General features: G+C 37.1%; 1 protein-coding gene across 1 annotated transcript in view; it reads left to right on the top strand.

Moving 5' to 3' along the window:
* The first annotated feature begins 3616 nt into the window (after nt 1-3616).
* LUZP2 (leucine zipper protein 2) overlaps nt 3617-15101 on the top strand; it is a 489127-nt gene continuing 477642 nt past the window's right edge. The window contains exon 1 of the mRNA XM_053562887.1: nt 3617-4048. The gene's annotated coding sequence lies outside the window, so the exon portion shown is untranslated. The remainder of the gene's footprint in view (nt 4049-15101) is intronic.

The following is a 15101-nucleotide window of genomic DNA, read 5'->3' as shown; positions in this document are numbered from 1 at the left end:
TTGGACTTATCAAAATTCAAACTTTGTATTGTAAATCATACCATCAGGAAAGTGAAAGGACAAACTATGGATTGGGAAACATTTGTAAGTCATGTTCTTAAAAGGAAATTATATCAAATAAATATGTGGAACTCTTAACATCTCAAAGATAAGACTCAAGTTAATTAAAATAGGCCAATACTTTAAATGAATATGTACCCAAAACTGTATATGAATGACCAAGAAGCACTTGAAAAATGCTAAATATGATTAACTAACAGGTAAATTCAAATCAAAACCACAATGAAGTTATTATTATAACCTTACCCAGGGTGGTTATAATAATAAAAAATAAAAAAAAATTATTGAAAATAACAAGTGTTATCAAGTTTGTAGAGAAACTGATACCATCATATATTATGAGTGGAAATGTAAAATGATGCAGCTAATTCAGAACACAGTTGAGCAGTTTCATTAAATATTAAACATAGAGTCATCAGGTGACACAGGACTTCCACTTTTAAGTATATATTCAAGAGAATCAAAACAGATGTTCACACAGCTTTTCTGCACATTTATAATAACTAAACATGTAAAAAACCAAATATCCATCTATCATGAATGGATAAACAAATACGGTATATCCAGACAATGGAATAGTACACAACAGTGAAAGGAAATGAAGCACTTATTATACTCTAACATGGATGAACCTTGAAGTATGGATGTGAAAAAAAGAAGTAATATAAAGTCACATATACTATGAATCAATTTATATAAAACCTCTAGAATTGAGTCAATTTATAAAGACAGAAATTAGGTTAGCCTTTTCCAAGTGTGGGGAAAAAGAGTCAAGATGAAATGGTGTGCGACTGCTAGTTGAGAAATAGTTTCTTGGGGGATGATGAAAGGTTCTGAAATTATATAATGGTGATGACTTCAAAATATTTTGAACGTACATAAAAATACTGAACTATACAATTTAAAATGGGATGGTTTGGGTAACAAAGAGTGAATTATACTCTTTAAAATGGTATAGTTTTGGTGACTGAATTGAATCTCGTAAAGCAATTAAAAAAAAAAACAGCTTCTGTGTCTCCCAATCCCAGAATTTCATGGAGATTCAGCACAACTGGAAGGGCTTTATTTTTTTCTATTACACTCAGATATAGTTAAAACAAACAATTTGATGAGGTTGGTGTTGGGATTCAGCATAGGGCAAGTGGGTTCAGCTAAGTGAATCTGCGGTTTGTCCTACTGTATCTTTAAAATTCACATAGAAACTCTTTGAAGCCATAAAATCAATTCTGGACTTGAGTTTTCCTGTGAAAGTGGACAGAATGTCATGGGTAATGGAGACACATGGCCCTTTAATTCCCCAGGAAGAGCAGACCTCTGAAAGGCACATTTGTAGTTCAATTCAGAGTAATACTTCAATTCTCTAAATCTACAGGAGTTTCAAAAATCTCACTTATGCTCATCTTTCAAGATATTGCTTCCCTAATGCTCTGTGTCCTTCTATGTTAGATGTCTTTTTTTTTTCTTGCAGTAAAAGCACAAATGCTAATAAACCTTATTGTTTTTTAAAGGCGTAAAATACAGAGGCACAACAGAACTCTGAGACACAATCTAAATGAAGTTCATTCTGATATTTCTTTTTTTTGGTTGACAATCTAAAGAAGTTTTAATTTTGTTTTAGGTTTTGGTTGAGTAGAAAGTTATGAAATTTAGGTTGGGACAATTTTCTTCAATAGGTAAATATATTTTTCCTCAATAAAACATGCATTTTGAAGTGATACAGACTGAATTCAAAGGTCATCTCCACTGTATACGTTTCTAGATGACCTTAACCAAGTTTCTTAACCACATTGAGTTTGTCACTAACAGCACAAAAGCGAAAAATCATAGAAATGACCACGAGACTTACTTTCTATGATTCGGCCATACAATAATGAATGCAAATGTGTTATATAAACAACAATGTGTTCTACAAATCTGAATGTTATTTCCTAGTATACACATTTTTTATTATCATGTAGCCATATGCCTTTGTTGAATATATAGCTCAAATGATCTCCTTCAAAGTGTGCAGGAGATCTATTGTTAGAAAACTCCAGCAGGAGCAAACCAGAGTTTACATTTTCCCTTGGAGTCAGGATTCTATTTTAGCAAAGTGTGCTGTCATTTTTTCTTTGCAAATGCCATGCAATTCACAAGTGAGTTGGTTTGTATACACCTAGTTACAGTTGTTGTGGATTGTACTGTTGTATTGCTCTAGGGGTGGATACTGACTTTGCAAAAGTTATTACACATCTATTTTAGTAGCCAGGGGTATGAATGTCATAACCCCACTCAAAACAAAACAAATCTGTAAAAAGGGGAGATTTACTCTTTAAACTTATATTCTCTGAAGGTTTATAGTGAATGAATTTTTCCTACAAATGAGATTAAAGAGGATTCCTTATCTAAATCTTACTGCAAATGGCTTTCCCCAGGGGGAAAAAAAATGGAATATGACCAGAACCCTCTGGAAAGGAATTCATGGACACCAGCTTTCCATTGCTTTTGGGGTTCTTGGTGCTCATCAGCCTTTCCTGAGCACCAACTTTGTATCAAACACTGAGTAACATGTGCTACGTGTGATGTTCATGGCAACCTTAGGATTTACTTAGACATTAATAGAGCCAGTTCTTTGTTTAAAAAGAAGTCCAGCTCAGACCTTGATGGTCCTCAGTTCTCATATCTATATTAATTTCTATTTCACCATGATGGCTCTTGTGAGGCTAAGATTAAATGTATGAAAAGTGAGAGGATTAAAGTATGAAAAAGTGCTTTATACACAATTATTTAACATATTTGTGTACATTTATATATATACATCTATCTCCAACAAAATATTATGTTGTAAAGATCTTAGAACTGGTTATCTCAGTAGATGAAGTAGTTCACTTTACCAGCCTTGAAAAATGGTATTTTGTATTACAGTTTTGCTATTTAATTTTCATATTTTAAATTTCTAAATAAACATTGGATGTTCATTATAGACCATTTGGGAAAATACAGAAAACCAAATGACACATACTATCTTCTGCTTTCCAACGTTATCATTCTTTGAATTAAATTTTCAGTTATGTCTTTGAAGAATCTCACCTGAGGAAAAGGACCCCTTCAGGTGCGTGAACTTGGACCACCAGCTCCAACCCCCATTACCAGCTGCTTGTACAGACACTGAAATGAGAGGAAGATCAGGAATCTTCAAAACGCAGACCTGCAGATGTGTTGACGATCCCGAAACGTTCTTTGTAATCGACATTTACCATGTAGGGGGTCAGAAGCTTGCGGTGGCATCGTGGGCTCGGGGTGCGTTTCCGGACGGTGCTCACTCCTTCCTTTCATCTGTATTGAGCAAATCGTTCTGCATTTCTAATTAAAATAGTATTTGAACACGACGTTCTTCCAGTGTTTAATCAGGTTGGGGACACCTGCCTACGACTCTGAGCGTCTGATGGTCTGTCCCAGTGATTCGGTCTCACCTCCTGCCGAGGACTCAAGTTCAATTATTGGCCGATTAGATTTCTCCTCTCCGCGCCCCGCCCCTCGCCATCCCCGGGAGAAGCGGGAGTAAGTGATCCGGGGCTGGCTGGTGTCCACCCCGGCGACCAGGGAGCAGCCGAGAGACCGCGGGGCGCAGGGCGAGCGCCGGGCGCTGCCTCTCTCTCCGCGCCGCCTCCAGCGCCGGGGACACCGCGCCCCGCGCGCTCCGGAGCGGCGGCTCCGAACAATCCCGGGCTGGGCTCGCCTGGCCTCGCCTCTCGGTGACATCACTCCTGAAGACACTCCACGCTCCCAGTCCCTGCCGTGGACCAGCGTTCGTCCGTGTGTCCTCCTCTGTCTTGCTGCCGCTCATCGCTATCTGGGAACAGAGCCGGACGCCAAGAAGCGACAGGACCCCGAAGAGGCGACAGAGCGAAGGCAGCGCGGGAAGGAGGACCCCGGCAGGCGACAGCATGAAATTCAGCCCCGTGCGCTACTTGCTGCCGCTGCTGCCGGCGCTGGTCCTCAGCACCAGGTGAGTTCAGGCGCGTGTGTGACCTGAGCCCAGGGGCTCTGCCAGGGCCTAGTTGGTCCTAGGGTGGGTCACGGGGGTCGGGGGTCGCGTTTCAGCTGTTTGCACCTCCCGCCTAAGTAACAGGGTCCCTCTGTGATTTGGGCTCTGAAATCCTTTCTTCCCGGGGGGCAAACCTTTGCCCAGCGGTTGGGGAAAGTCTCTAGATTACTCCCAGTGAAGAGACCAAGACCTTCCCTTTCAGAGGGGAGAAAAAGACACTTTCTCCAGCGCTGTAGAAAGGAACAGATAGCACGCGGTAATAGTCAAATAAAGAACAAGGAGGAAACTGCCAGGCGGCAGCCGCTTACGTTGGAGTTGTCTCAGTAGCCACAGAGCTTCCCTCCTCCCCCAAGTGGGTCTGATTTTAAGGTAGAGGGAGTCAGAGAAAACTGATTAACCCTGGAAGATGCTAAGACTTGTCTAAAAGTTCGCAGACTTCCGCGATGGCCTGCTTCAGTGCCTTGGGTAGGCTCAGGGATAGGAGTGTTTAGTATTATCTGGCCGTCTTGTGAAGGGGTCTAAATTCAGAGCCCAGAGGGGATTAAAAGTTAGGAGGCACTGTCAGAGTGCTGATGCAGAGACCTTCGTCCGAAACAATTAAGTACTGTACTCCATCACCGGCCACTGAGGGGACTCTCAGTCCAGGACAGAGGAGCTATTTTTACTGGAGCTTTAAAATGCAGTGATTGAGAAGAGTTCTGTGACGCCCCTCTGTTGATCAAGTCCCAAAGCTGGTGATGGGTTTGCTTTCTTCTTCTTCAAGTGCAGCACAAAGGTGGACTGTTTCTTTGCCCGGGACTGAGTCTTTATTCTGCATGCATCATATTGGCAGCAACCTCTTTCCCTTGGCCCCTATAAAATAAAATAACCCACACAGGATGAGGATCTTTTCAAAGCCACGTGAATGGAAACATTATTTTATTGTGCATTTGATGGAAAATGAAGAGAGAATATATAGGGTTGTATCTAAATCTGAAATGGAAAAAGATGAAGAAAATTCATTGTCTCTTAAAAATTAAGACTGTAAAATGTTTGATTTCTACTCTGCATGGCCTCTTTCAGGCCTGTGTAACCAAACTTTCCTCTTAATATAGGAACTGTTTTCATTTAGCCCCAGTGACTCCTGGATTTATTCTTTCCTCTCCCTCCATAAGTAAATAAATGAATAAATATGTTAAATACATACATAAATGCCAGGTGACTTTTCTAAATTAAAATAGAATGTGAGAATTATTCTTTCTTTCCTTAAAGGTTTGTCACTTCAGTTCACATTGTACAGATGGTTTTAATGAAAATAAGTCTGCTTCCTAGTGTTACAATAACTTACTCCAAATACAGAAACCATTTTAATATTGTGGCTAGCTTTGAACATCTCAATACAAATTACTCATCACAGTTATTCTTTAAATGCTTACCACCCGCCACGATGTTGTACTTTAATGATTAGTTGTAGTCTTCTAGAGAAAGGAAATTTTCAAAGCATCAGACTTACGTAGATGCTTATCAACATATCATAAAATAGTAAATAATTAAACAATGGAAACCCAGCTTAGAGTGATTTTAAAGACAGTGAAAGTCTCTTGAGTTCTAGAAGTACATTTGCTTTTTAAGGATGCTATCATTTAATTGACTGGAAAAGGTCTATAGTTTCTAGCTTCCAAAGTTTTAATGTAGGTTATATAATGGAAGGGCCATTGTATTTTTCTTTTATCAAAGTTCTAATTTTACAAGGAGAAATTTCATTAAAAGTAGTTCACACATTTGTTGTAACAAAAACTATAATAGTCATGGCTAGTTCTCTTTAGGTACAAAACTTCTGCAATATGGGTTGTATGTTACAACTGTGACTAGACTTTAAATTTTCTTAGAAAAGCATATTTAGTGTGAAAAAGTGAAGCCTTCCTAATCAGTAACGTATCCTATTAGTTTGATTACTCTATAGCCATTTGCCTAACTAGATACTCAGGATATCTTGTGATAGTAAATAAAATTGAAAATCAATGTGGCACTATGAATGTGTCATTTTGCAAGATGAGAGTGTTTGAAAGAACTATAGCAGAAGGCTATTCTCTTTGCACTATTTAGCAGTTCTTCTAAGCACATGATTAATGTGCAGGTTAGAACCTAAATTGACAGCTTTGCGAGAACAGTTGCATTAGTAGGGGTGAGTTTCTTGTCCTGCTGGGAAAAGCTGTGTAGCTCAGCTTTGGCCACCTGTGACAGTGGGTTTTCTAGCCAAAGAATTCTGTTAACTTGGTTTCTTAGTCAGTGGTCTTGCATATGAAGCAAATGTTATTTCACAGGCTTACACCTCCTTGAATGCATTAGCAGAAGGTGGCAATTGCTAGTTTTTCCTATAGCCTGGGGCTGATGTCACCTTTTTATGATCGAACTCTTTCTAAAGTGTGGAAAATGCAGAGCTGAGACTTTTGATGCAAAAATATACTTATTCATCATCTCTTTCTCTTAGTGGAGCTCCTTAACACTTAGCTATTTTCTTCTCAATAGGTCTAAAGTTTAGTTCTGTTTTAAAATAAAGGAAAGTGTACATTGAAACAGTGATGCAGTCGGAATGGTAGATACTATATAATATTCTTCTAACCACAGGGATGCAACCCTAAAATAGTCTTGCATTTTAAGCAGAAATTTTTGAATAGGTTGCTTTTTCTTTTCTTTTTTGTTTTTCACTTTTCCTATAGCAACTTTAGATGCTTAAGGACACAATCCCTTAATTTCATCATAATTAACAATATCTGAGGCCCCCAAATCAAAATTACTTTGCTGGCCCTGAAAAAAAAAAAAAAAGCTAAATGTTCACCTTAAACTACAGCCAATCATATTCCTCTGTTTTTTTTTTTGTTTGTTTGTTTGTTTGTTTTTGGTAAACCCCATAGAATTAAAAGGAGCTGCTTAATTTCCTTACATACTCTCTTCTCTGTTTAGAAAGTACATTTAAACTCCAAAAAAAAAAAAAAAATCAAATTAATGATATGAATAATGTAGTTAATTCAGAAACCCATTTAAACAGCACACAAAAAATGTGGTCAAAGAAAGTAAACCCATGTTGGCTTAATAGCTTCAGAGTAAAATGAATGTACTTTTTAAATACCTTCACTCTACACAAGTGTTAAATTGCTATTCCAAGGTATCCAGTCATGCACTTCAGAAAGCAGTAGTGTGGGTATTGAAAGCAATGGTGGGGTGAAAAATTCTTTAGAAGTTCTTGGTGAAAAAAGACTCATGGAGTGCTGGAGAAAGCTTGTGCTTTAGTCTGCTGAACTTCTGTTCCTTTATGCTGTGGTTATGCTCTTGATGTCTTTGGATTGTTAACTTTTAAATGGCTTAATAAGGAGAGGGACATGGCAGGGGAGGAGTGAAGGTCTACTGACTTCTGGTGGTTTTCCATAAAGTAAGAACTTTGAGCAGATGGTCCGGTATAGTCCTCCCAATAGGAGTCACCTTACAGGTCGGTCTCTCCTGGGTCCTCTGATCAGTAGTCACACCACATGTTTACATTGGAATCTATTTTTAGGAGGCCCCAGGCTCCTACTGTCCTATGCCTTAATCTAACCTCAGGATCAACTTGATGTGTAAGATAAAGGAAAACACAAAAGTCACAATAAACACACAATAACTCCCCCCAATAAAACATACATGCAAATTCTAAACAAGTAAATTTGACCCTGGAAGCAGCCTGATGTAACTTCCCTAAGTTTAAAGTATGACAGGTTTTTTTTTCCAATTCCTGCACACAGTGGGTCTGCACACATGCCTCTTTTAATGAACCTTCCTTTACCACTTTATTTGTGATAAGAATTGTACTTCTGCGTGAATGGGTTAGAGAAATGTCTTTTCTAAGAAGACATGAACAACCAAATATTTTGACTTCTCACGTTGCAATTGTGGACATTAGATGCCTGTTTCCAATAGCAGTTTCAAAAAGTACTTACTTGGAGATTATCTCTGTGGGTTAAATTTTCTCTATGACTACGGATACAAGCACTTCAAACATTTATGATTTGTGTATACAATCATTTTTAAACTAATTCCGTGTAATCAAAAGGAAGAACTTAACCTTCCAACCAGGAATGAAAAATCACTGAAACCACTGAGAAGTGTGTGGTTCCAATGAATGCTGTTGTCTCATGTATGCTGAGAGAGATTGTGTGTGTGCCAGCTTTGGAGTGACTTATAGGATATTTATTAAATTCTGCTTAACAAAGGGGACTGAATCATTTAAGTAACCTGGTGAAACGGATACTGTTTAAAGTTATATTTTTCTTTGCTGGCAAATTCAGAAAAAAAACCCAACACTTTTTAGACTTACCTTCCTCCCTTTGGAGATGTCCTTTATGTTATCATTATCATGCTTTAAGAGGGTACTTGCAGCCTGGCCCAACAGCTCAGGCCTATAATCCTAGCACTTTAGGAAACAGAGGGAGGAGGATTGCTAGGGGCCATGAACTCCATGGAGATGAGCCTGGGAAATAGCGAGAGACACTGGGGAAAAAAAAAGGAAGGAAGGAAGGAAAGAAAGAATTGGTTAGGTGTGGTGGCATGTGCCTGCTGTAGCCTAGCTATTTGGGAGGCTGAGGCAGGAAGATTTCTTGAGATTAGAGTGAGCTATGATGATGCTACTGCTACTGCACTTCAGGCTGGGCAACAGAGTGAAACCTTATCTCAGAGAAGAGAAAAGAAGAAGGATGAGGAAAAGGAGGAGGAGGAGGAGAAGAAGAAAAGAAAAAGTGGTGCTTGCAGTCAGTTATGGTACAATGCATCCAGGCAAAACAAAAAAATAAATTAGTTAGACAGAGCTAGCAACATAATCTAGTCATAGGTCACTATGAATGTTTTGAGACACACTGTTCTGGTCCCTTATTTCACTTCCAAGAAACAGTCCATGGCATCTTTTCTGCTTCACGCATGCAAGTTTCGACTTGCTCAGCTTATCTGTATTTCTGGGAGGGCTTCATTTACTGCCTTCCTTGAGGATTTTATGTTTCTTCATTTTTGTGTATTTCAAAACTTTCATAACGACACAGGTATGTCTATATATAAGGTTAAATAGAATGAATAAAAACAACACAAGTTATACACGAAGTTCCAAGTGTGAATGGAGAAATAGTGAATAATATCACTTACAGAATGTCAGAAGTAACTTCTGTTTTCTAAGGACGATAAGAAGAATGATATTTTTCATCAACTTAAATAACATGTAACACTTGCTAGCTGCATGATGTTAGAGAAATTGCTTATCATTTCTATACAGTTTTCTGATATAGCAAAGGTAATACCCATAAAGCCTACTCAGAAGGTTCTTGTAAGTACCTCAAAGAGTTAATCCACATAAAGAGCTCAGTGTATTCTGTAGAACACAGTATCTGCTCAACAAGAGCTGGTTTGTACAGGTATTGCTATATAGTTATAATTACTATCTTGAAATCTTTGTATTTATGATCAGTCTGGATACAGCAGAAAAAGAGAAAACTTGGATACAAAGCAGTTGGATGATACCAGATAAAGAAGCTTAATCATCTAAAAGAAAGGAAATATCTGTACAGAAGAGAGGAAGGAGGGGCTTTTCTTGGTAACTGGTCTAGCGTTTCTCAAAAGTGTTTTGGCCGCAAAGTTCCTGGATGATACTGTGCTTTGGAGAACCCTGTAACAATTTGGACTATTTAATTTAATCACACTGAATACTATTTAGCACAAAAGTATATATTTGGCTGTTTGTATGTACCTACTGAAAATATAATTGCATTTACAATTATAAATCATAATAGGAAATCAAAGCCATGAGCACGGAAGTGATTGAATCAAGAAGGATGCTTTCAAACTACGTATGTTCGGTGAATTTAAACATTCTTTTGACTATTTTCTACTTCTTCATTGACTATATATTTATTAACCATCTCTATAGGAATTTGTTAAATTCCTAGAAAAGTTAAATAAATACAAGATAACTTTGAAATTTTTTTCCTACTATGGAGAACAATTTAGGGACCACTGATAAAGAATTCTAACTATTGGGCCTATGGCTCAGTGGGTAGGGCGCCAGCCCTGTATGTGGAGGGTGGCAGGTTCGAACTCAGCCCCGGCCAAACTGCACCAACAAAAAAAGATTATATAAAAAAAAAAAAAGAAAAAGTCCAACTATTATAGCTGGGCATTGTGATGAACGCCTGTAGTCCCATCTGCTTGGGAGGCTGAGGCAAGAGAATGGCCTAAGTCTAGGAGTTGGAGGTTGCTGTGGTGAGCTGTGACACCACAGCACTTTACTGAGTATGAGAAAGTGAGACTAAAACAAAAAGAAGTTCAACTATTATGTTTCTTAAACATTATTGTATGAAGGAGACTTTTTACTAAACCAGTTTTGAAAATAGTCTTATTGATTATCTATTCTATTTGATGATAGCCTATCTTACCATAAACTCTTCACTATTATGCCATGAAGTTCATTTTATTGCATAAAAATATACCTTTTTTGTCAAAGATCACTGTGTGAATGCGTACAACAATATCTGTTGACAAAATGGATTATAGAAGAGGGTGTGATTTGCTGCTAAGAGGAATTAAAAGGTATACATCATGTTAAGTATGTATCAGAGAGAGGGCACGTGTTTACTGAAACTTGTAACTCCTGCTTCATGGGTAGAGAAGGCACAAGCTGAAGGTCAACCAAGTGAACATTGTGCTCTGAGAATGCTTCGTAAACACTGTGAGACATAATTATCCCTTGGGTAGCAATTGCATTGCAATTATGTCTGACTTGTTTGGTGTTGCTTTCCAGTATTTTAATCTCTTTAAATGTACTTTAATGAGCCTGCCGTTGAGAAGCATGCTGTGAACACAAGGTTGTGTCCTAGTCCAAAGCACTACATTTCAGAGGTGAGAAAACTGCAACCCAGGGTGTTTGAGGTTTGCTCAAGGCCACAGAGGAACATCAAAACTAGAACCCGGAACTTTCCACTGTACTCTTTGTGTTCTGTTATGTGACTTTTTCTACGACATGTCTCTTCTATAATCAAACAACATGTGAATAGTTTTGAATAATGAATATTTACCATGTATCCAGACCTAGTCTACTTATTATGGAGTTCAAAGTAACTGTAAGGTACATTCTCTGATCATAGGCAATTTGATAGAACAATACAATTTGTTCCTTTCTTCTAAGACAAAGGCAATTAAAGTGATAAGGAGTTGAATACCATTTTCATCCTGCATTCAGTTGATTTTTAAAGAGCAAATTGACCTATATAAGATTCTAGGTCGTCCCCAAAACCCAAAGCAGAGTCATTAATGAGTTCTCATCATTGCCTGCAATTTACTTCCTAAAAGATACACCTATAATGGATCTTTTTGACCTTTTAGTTTTATTGTCAGGTGATATTTTCAGTGCCTTTGGGACCTTTTCATTGAAATTATCTTCTGTAAGTGTGGTTCCCAGACATTTGCTCATGTATTCTTCAATTGTTAAATCTAGACTGTTTGTGGCACTGCTCAGTGGGAGGCATACTTACTGTCTTGCAAAGATGTTCTCCAAAGTGTATTCACATCCAGCTTAAATGTATGCTGGCCAGACAGTTCTCAACCTGTCGGTCGCAACCCCTTTGGACTGTATAAAAGGGCTGCGGTGTTAGGAAGTTTGAGAACCACTACTCCAGGCTTTCCTAATAGCTTATGTGCAGTTTATAGCTAAAAAAATTATCTACAGGATCGGGTGGTTATAGATTTTATTTCATCTGCGTGTGTCATAGCTTTTTTCTTTTGGGTAGGTTCCTTAAATTTCTCATCTATGAGGTAGAAAATAATAATAGCTAAAATTTAGGCTCATCAAGATTGAATACAATGTATGTGAGTCCTATCTCAGTTCACACCACATAATTGTGACTTATAGTCTCTCAGAAAATACTAGGACATGTTAATTACTTTGAGCAATCAACATGAAATTGGATAATTTTCTTAAACATCAAAATAAACAAATTCCTTAAATTAATTTCAGAGTTCTAGATTGGTATGATCAAAATTACAAAATCATGGTATATTTCCTGTTCAGAGTCTGCTGGGAAGGAAGGAACCAAGCGTGTGAATACCTTTCATAAAAGTGTGAAACATTATCCGTTTGTGTGGAACAATGCACTTTAAAGCGTACCTGAAGAGAAAATACCATATTCTAAATTCTGACCTTTGCTAATAATTAAATAAGTGAAGGTTCTAGGCATTTGCCTCCCCATCTTTAGCTTCTTCTTTGTAATATTTTTTCTTGCTTGTTTAGAAAACAAATACAACTAAACATTTGCAGTGACTTGCTGTCTTCTAAACTAGTCCTTGCAACTGAGTTAAAGTATATAGGTAAGGAATGACACAGATTCAGGGATGGCATTTATCTCACATGCCCTATGGAAGATGTGACTGCCTGTGACATCCTCTGTCCAATTCTCTGGAGGATTATAAGGGTCACTAATTTCCTGCCATTCAGACTCTAACTAAAAACATAATCCTAACATCCTGAAACACTTAGTGAGTAGGGTTACAAAAGATGTTTACCCTATTGCATGGGCTTAAGTCCAAAGACTAGAATCAAACAGACACTTTGGATCAGGCTTACTTACTATAGGAATTTAAGAACTGTTAAGAACTCCTAGCTACATTTTTCTGAGAAGTAAAATGGTGATAACAGCACTTCTGTCAAAGATTTGTCAAGAGGGTTCAATAAGCTAATGTATGTATAGTATAATGAATAGTATTTAGTACACAGAAACACAACTCATTATATTGTTAATATAATCAATTATATTAACTAATGAATAGTATTTAGTGCACAGAAACACAACTCATTCTTTTGCAATTTTTATATTATCTAACTGACAAAAAACTCATATGCTAGGACAAGCAAGTCAGATTTGTTCATGTAGAGACTTTGGAGCCCATTTCTCTCCTCCCTTATTACAGATAATAAAAAATTGAATGGAAAAATATTTTTTTCTTCAAGATCTTGAAGATAATTTGGGACAAATTACAAAAGCCAATTCTTTATCATCTTAATTAATTCCAGTCAGTAATTCAAATGTAAATAAAATACCTCTAAAGTTTCCAATTAAAAATAAATAAGGAAAGCCATTATCACCTGACCTGGATTCTCTTTGGGGTCTCAAATTTCCAAATTGTGTTGCAAATATTAAAAGTAGTTATTAAAATTATACCCCTATAAGGTGACATTGAAGTCTTTAAGGAGGGTAAGTTCATTGTTCAAGTTTATGTAAAGATGGTAGGACTGAGGATACTTCTTAAACTAGCACAGTATAAACATTAATAAGCCTTTTCACAGGTCAAGGGTCTTGCTCTTTTATTATTCTAATGTCCCATAATGAAGCAAGGGTGGTCATGACCTGCACAGAATAGTCCAAAGCAGGGCTGGGATGGCAGAGGGACACGAGAAAGTTATGGCGTACTGAAGCTCTTTGAATGTAGTGTGCAGAAGGAGAGACAGGAAGTATGGGGTGGTGAAGCCTCAATCACTAGCGTTCCTGCATTTCTTTCTTTTTTTTTTTTTTAATTAAATCATAGCTGTGTACATTAATGCAGTCATGGGGCACCATACACAGGTTTTACATAATTTTCTCTTTTCAAATGCTTGCAGTCATTCTTTACTTGTCTTTGCAGAAAACTAAGCCCTTAGCATTGGGCAATAAAGGGGAGACAATCTTTAAATTATAAAAGAAACAAGAAAATGCATGAAAAATGAAAGTGACATGCTGGCAAGAAGCAGATATGGCTGAAGAAGTTTTACATTGTCAAGAGCATAAAGCTTTCCCCTTTAGATGTCATGGAGAGAAATGTAAGCTCATTTTACACATGAGAAGTCTACATAAAAATATGGTAGGGGGCTATTCTTTTTCTGACAATACAATTTAGAAAAATATTGAAGTACCTTTGTGTGTTCTATGCATATCTTTATTTCATTGGTTGTTTTATAGAATCATAAGTTACACGTTCAGCCAATATTTTTGAAGATTAATCATGTTTCTAGAAATGTGTTAGCTACTTACTTTCTGTTATTCAATCCTCCCTTTCTGAAAACACCTTATATTTATACATGTTCTATCACTAGGGAGCTCTGAGTTTTGAACATATTAAGTGGCTAGCCCATATTCCCCTAGCTGAAAGTTTAGATCCTAAGTCATTATTCTGAGAATGGCTTTATGAATGAAACCATAGTGCTGCCCATATAAACTGATCTCTATATAAATGTAGTCTGAGGAAAAATAATAATCTGTACAACAAATAAGACTGCCGCAACTAAAGCAGACTAGCAAATGTCTGAATGTTTGTATGAAATAGCACAGACTACATTAAAAATAAATGTAGAACACAAATGTCTAAACACAATAATCAAGTAACTGAGGCAAAAGGTATGCTGATTGGTTTGATGTAAACACATCAGATTGTATAAAAAAATCAACACATTGTACCCCACATATCCATAAATGGATTCATGATCTATGTGTATATGACTTTAATAAAAAAACAAAAATATTCTTAAAATAAATCAGCCAAAGAAGTTCATTAGTTTGAAGATCAGCCAATTAAAGCCTTTATTATAAATTCAAAAGTTCATCAGTTAATTTCATCACTGCTGTATAGAAAACATACATGTCCTCAGTTTAATGTTCCTTAAAGTGTGCTTTTCACTAAAATTCAATGAGAATAACCCGAGATGCTTCTTAAAAAGACAAGTTCAAGTTCGTGCCCAGCATAAATTAAATTAGGAATTAGATTTGAGGAAGAGGCCAAGGAATTTTCTTTTTTTTTTTTTTTTTTATTGTTGGGGATTCATTGAGGGTACAATAAGCCATGTTACACTGATTGAAATTGTTAGGTAAAGTCCCTCTTGCAATCATGTAAGGCCAAGGAATTTTCATTTTAATGTGGAACTCAAATGCTTCCTAAGCATATGTAAATTTGGAAGGCACAGTTCTAGTGTTTGATAATTGTGAAATCGCTAGTATTTGAG

Source organism: Nycticebus coucang, chromosome 14 (genome assembly GCF_027406575.1).
Source record: "Nycticebus coucang isolate mNycCou1 chromosome 14, mNycCou1.pri, whole genome shotgun sequence".
Lineage (NCBI taxonomy): Eukaryota > Metazoa > Chordata > Mammalia > Primates > Lorisidae > Nycticebus > Nycticebus coucang.
Note: the sequence above shows the minus strand (reverse complement) of the source record. Positions and strands in the feature narration are given on the sequence as shown.